The following is a 6170-nucleotide window of genomic DNA, read 5'->3' on the forward strand; positions in this document are numbered from 1 at the left end:
AGTCTGATGAGTAAAGAAATAAGCAAGACATTACTCTGGAAATAGGCAATAAACCACTTCATTCATTAACATCATATTTACCCTTGGACTGTGACTTGTTATATTGTTTATTTGAACTCTGATCTCTAATGGTTGGTTTATCATCCAAAGTTGTCTGTCCATAAAAGACACTGTTATTAAGTTCTACAAGCATGTATAAATTCAAGCACTTTAATTTTCTTACATTAACCTAAACTCAAAATACTTTCCCACCATAAAGTTGTGTTCCAACAATATGGTTTTACTTAATCTGTAAACAACTACTTTCCATGTGAGAGGCAAAACTAGATCCATAATAAGTTTGTATTTATTGTTTCTAATTAAGATTATTATTAGTACACATTAAGAAGGCTGGTGCCAGGTATGGTGGCACACACCTGTAATCCCAACAAATGGGGAGGCTGAAGCAGGAGGATCACAAGTTCATAGCCAGTCTCAGCAAGCTAGTGAGTCCTTAAAAAACTTAAAGAGACCCTCTCTCAAAATAAAAAAATAAAAAGGGCTGGGAATGTGGCTCTGTGGTTAAGCATCCCTAGGTTCAATTCCCAATACAAAAGAAAGAAAGAAAGAAAGAAAGAAAGAAAGAAAGAAAAAAAAAAAAGAAAAAGCCTGTTGATATGCTAAAAAAATTAGTGACTAGATTTAGAATGGCACAGTCAGTTACCTAAAACACTCTCATTGTGAACAGAATTTTAATCTGATATATCGAGCCATTTTTTTTTTCTTTAGAAATATGGGTCACAATGGAGAGCCTGGAATTTGACAACTCATTGATTAGGTTTAAATAATGATTTAAGTTTTTACCCAGGGCATCTGAATCTCCAAGTTCACATAATTTTAAAATAATAAATCATGTCATTTCTTCCATGAAGATTAATGACAAAGGTTAAAAGAGTGCTTCTTCCTACATCAATGCCCATGTGACAAAGTTGGCTGACCCTTTTCTTTCAAAATAGGTGTAAAGTAGAAGACAGACAACATGGCTTCTGCCATTTGTGTTTCCTCATCTAGATTTTGTACATATTTATTTATTACATGTAGAACTAATTTTTTAGTGCTAATATAAAGAACAATGTGTATTCAATTTCAGAATACCATTTATTCAATGCCAGGAAGCAGTTGACTTTTTGTATGTTAATCATTTAAACTGCAACCTTGCTATAATCACGTATTAGTACCTAAAACGTTTTTGTCAGTTATTTCAGATTTCCTATGTACACAGCCATATCATTGACAAAGACGCTATTTATTCCTTCTCAATATACTTATTTTTTATTTTCATTTTCATCTTACTATATTAGGTAGGACATTGAATACAAAATTGCAAGAGGGGCATCCTTCCCTTGTTTCTGATCTTAGCAGGAAAACTTAAGCTTCTTGTCATTAAGAATGATGTTTGCTGATTCTGTCAATGTGTTGTTGAAATTGGCTTGCCAATATTGTATTGAGGATTTTTGCATCTATATTCATCAAGAGCAGTGGCATGTAATTTTCCTTTCTTACGATGCTTTTGTATAGCTTTGGAATCTAGGTAATGCTGGCCTCATAAAATAAGTTTGTTTTCATTTGCTTCCTTTTGATCTCCCTGAAGAATTTGTGAAGGATTTGTATTAGTTATTCTTTAAATGTTTGGTATAATTCAGTAGTAAAACCATCAGGTCTTTGGATTATTTTGACTGAATACTTTTGTTGATTTAGTCTCCTAACTCACTATTGTTCTGTTTAGATTTCTTATTTCTTTATGATTTAGTCTTGATTTGGTTTTATGTGTTTAAAAATTCATCTATTTTGATAGATTATCCAATTTTTAGCATATAATCTTTCATAATAACCTTTTATAATTCTTTTTATTTTTTGTTATTGGTTATAATTTTTCTTTTGTTGTACTTTTATTTATTTGAGTCTTCTCTTTTTTTTAAATCCTGCTAAGTTTTATTGATTTTGTTTATCCCTTAGTTCTGTTTATCTTTCATATAATTTGCCTGCTCTTTATTTTTGCTTTGATATTTATAATTTCTTTCAATCTTCTAACTTTGAGCTTATGTTGTTCTTGATTTTCTATTTCCTGGAGGTGTAACATTAAGATGTTTGTTGGAGATCTTTAATTTTTCTTCACATAGATATTTATTGCTATATGCTTCCTTCTTAAAACTGCTTTTCCTTCATCTCATAAATTCTGGTATGTTATACATCCATTTCTTTCTCTTTTTTAAAATAAAAACATTGTATTTACTTAGAAGCATTCAGAGTGTCAACAAAACAGCTACAACTTTTTTTCTTGCCATTACAGAGAGGTATTTAGTCAACAGAACAACAATTATTTAGTATAAGCTGCATCAGAGACAACTGAAGATGAAGAACTAGCATCTCCATGTGTAACTAATTTGTACTGTGCACCAACAAGAACCTTCTTTAAATTTCCATGCCAGTGTACAATCCTCATACTGGTAAGGTTGGCTATTGAAAATACCACCAGGGCAGAGCTATCTACAGACACATCTGGTAATGTGTTAACTATACAAAAAAAGACACTGTACAGTTTAAAAACAAGTTTTACACAGTATTACATTTCAATCTTTTTTTCTTTAAAAGGAGTGAGTTGTGTACAGTGGATTAAATGCTTTATAGACAAGAAAAAAAACTCTGCTAGAACTAACTTATTCAGCATCATCTTCTTCGTCATCTTCCTCTTCCTCTTCTCCTCCTCTTTATTTCTTCCTCTTTCTTCTTTTTCTTGCTTTTTTTTTTCCAGCCTTGATAACTCCCATTTTTGCTGCATCAGGTTTTCCTTTAGCTCAGTAGGTAGCAAAATTCTTTTTGTATTTTTCCTTTGGCTTAGAAGCTTTCTTTTCATAAGGTTGCTTATCATCTGCAGTAGAGGGATTCCATATCTCTCCCAGTTTCTTTGCAACATCACCAATGGATAGGCCAGATTGTTCTCCTTTGATTTTGGGGTGATACTCAGAATAGAAGAAGAAGAAGGCCAACAGAGGCCTTTTGGGTGCAGTGGGATCATTGAACTTCTGTTTTGTTTCCCCTTTAGGAAGGATATGGGTTTTCATTCTCTTTCATATCAGGCCTTGCCTGACTTTGGCATGGCTTCAAATTTTCCCTTCTCTTTAGCACACATGTTCTTCTACCTCTGAGCAATTCTTAGAAAGCTCTGAGAAGTTGACTGAAGCATCTGGGTGCCTCTTCTTGTGCTCCTCCCAGCAAGCTTGCACAAAGAATTCATAGGGTGACACTTTGCCTCTCAGCTTCTTAGGATTTCCTTTGCCCATGTTTAGTTGTTTTTCCTCAGAGAGGCCCAGAGGCACCCAGTGCCTGTTCAGCTCTCACTTGCCCCAGCGCTATCTCTGTGGAGCTCAATGCACTGCAATGGCTGTGAGAGAAGGAGCCAGACGCCTCCATTTTCCTTTGTCAGAAAATTGTTTTTAATTTTTTAAAAAATTTTCTTCATAGAAATATGTTTGATTTCCATGTATTAGTTAATTTTCTGAAATACCTCCCATTATTGACTTCTAGTTTTGAACATTATGGTCAGAAAGATACTTATCATAATTTCAGTCTTCTCAAACTCCTAAGATTTGTCTGTGGTCTCACATACACTCTACCCTGGTGAATGTTCCATGTGTGCTCAAGAAAAATGGGATGCTTTTGCTTTGGAGGGGAGATTATGCATTTGTCTGTTAGGTCCATTAGGTGTAAAGTATCTTTCAAGACTAGTGTTTTCTTATTAATTTTATGTCTGAATGATTCATCTGTCCATTGATGAGAGCAGGGTATTGAATCCCCCTATGAGTTCTGTTTTGCTATTTATCTCTCCTTTCATATCTTTTAACATTTGTTTCACATAATTAGGTGCTCTGACATTGGGTGAATATGTGTATACTATCATTATGTCTTCTTGAGGAATTGATCCCTTTGTAATTACATGTCCTTTTTCTTTTTAAGGTTTTTAACATAAAGTCTATTTTCTCTGATTTTAGCTACCTTTGTTCTCTTTCAGTTTCCATTTGAAGGGGACACATTTTTCTACCCCTTTACTTCCTTTCTATGCATGTCCTTAAAAGTAAAGTGAGTCCCTTATAGGTAGCACATTGTTGGACATTATGTTTTAAAATCTTTTTGGTCACTCTGTGTTGGATAATTTTTGTTAGATAATTTAATCCATATAAATTTAAGGAAAATATTAATATGTAACTTACTACTGCCATCTTTTGTTTCCTGGTTGTTTTGTAGACACTTTATTTTTCTTCTTTCACTGACTTTATTTGTGATATTTTGGTTTTCTGTTGTGATATGCTTTGACTCTTTTCCACTTTTGTGCATCTACAATAGATTTTTGCTTGTGTTTATGACAAGGCTAACATAAAATATCTTATATTAGTTTATTGCAAACTGATAGCAACTTAACATTAATTTTTGGTTGTTAGAATTTATATTATTGTAATATATACCCCTTTATAATTTTCTTTTTGGGGGTACTTGGGGTTGAACTCAGGGGCACTTGACCACTGAGCAACATACCTGGCCCTATTTTTACTTTATTTAGAGCTTAGAGATAGGGTCTCACTGAGGCCTCCCTTTTGTTGATTGGCTTTGAACTCTCCATTCTCCTGCCTCAGCCTCCAGAGCAGCTGGGATTACAGTTTTGCACCACCATGCCTGGTCCTTTAAATTTTTCTTTAGCCATAATGGTGATTAATGACTTCTTTCCATGATTATATTAGGAATAAAACTGCATTATACACCATGATTACAGTTCTAGAGTATATGAATATGGCTCTGTATTACTTATGGTATTGATATTTGCACTTTTATAAGTTTTATATTAATTAGTGGCCTACTGTTTGAGCTTAAACCACTCTTGCAATTCCTATAGGCAGGCATAGTGGTGATGAACTACCTTAGTTTTTGTTTAAGAAAATTTTTATTTTTCTCCTTATTTATGAAAGATAATTTTGCTGGGTATAATGTTATTGGTTGGCAGTTTTTTCCCCTCCTTTATCACTTTAAACATATCATCCAATTCTTTCCTGGCCTTTAGGATTTCTGATGAGAAATTTGCCAGTAGTCACATTGACACTTTTTATATATTTGCTAAGTTTCTTATGTTTTGCTGCTTTTGGAGGATTTTCTTTGTTTTTTTTTTTTTATTTTTGATATCTTTATTGTTACGGGTCTTGTTAACAACTCTTCTTTAGCATGAGATTGATTGGAGATCTCTGATTTCTATACCTGAAATTGGTAGGTTTACTCTGATTAGGGAAGTTCTCAGCTGTTTTTTTTCCCCCCTAACCTTTTTTCTTTTACTTCTGAAAGTAAAAGATTATGCAAAAGACTAGTCTCTTGATGTTGTCCCATAATTTTCATAAGTTTTCTTCATCCTTTTTTCCCCTATTTATTTCATTCTTTTGTGTTTTTCTTCTCTGAATGGATAATTTCAAATGTTTTGTCTTCCAGCTCAATGATTCTTCTGTTTGTGTGAATGTTCTGTGCATGCCTTCTATTGATTTTTTTTTACTTCATTCACTGTATTCATCTATAGGATTTCTGTTTCTCTATTGGTTTTATTTTTTATTTTTTTAATTTTTGTCAAACTTTTCACTTTCATGCATTATTTAACAAAGGTAATTACACTGTCTAGCCACATATTCTTGTAGTTCAATGAATTCTTTATGAGTATTATTTTAAATTCTCAAGCTCTCATTTCATACATCTCTATTTTGGGGGGATCCCATTTTAGGAGCTTTGTTAGCGTCTTTTGGAGTACTGTGACTCTTTGGTTTTTCATAATATTTTACGCATTTGAGGAGACAGCCTCCTATTCTGACCACTACTGGTGTTCTTTGGTAAGGACAGACCACTATTTAATCTTTCCTGCAATTCTGGAAAGGTCAATGGGTGATGACCTGGATAGCTAGGTAAAGATTGTTATGTGTTCTCTAGTTAGCTAGGACACTGCTTTTGCTCTGATATCAAATGTGGTTTCTGACTGAGCTCTTTTGGGAGATAAGCTCACGGACTGAGCTCTTAATATTAGATGGATCTGCTAACTGTGTGCTATAAAGTCTTCTTGTCAGACCAATTGCAATATGTATTCCCTGGCTGGGCTGTTTTGCTGTTCA

At 33.5% G+C, this 6170-nt stretch overlaps 1 pseudogene; it reads right to left on the minus strand.

Moving 5' to 3' along the window:
- Positions 1–2554: 2554 nt before the first annotated feature.
- Positions 2555–3320, minus strand: LOC107137799 (annotated as a pseudogene).
- Between the last annotated feature and the right edge of the window lie 2850 nt (positions 3321–6170).

Source organism: Marmota marmota, unplaced genomic scaffold (genome assembly GCF_001458135.2).
Source record: "Marmota marmota marmota unplaced genomic scaffold, marMar, whole genome shotgun sequence".
Classification (NCBI taxonomy): Eukaryota; Metazoa; Chordata; class Mammalia; order Rodentia; family Sciuridae; genus Marmota; species Marmota marmota.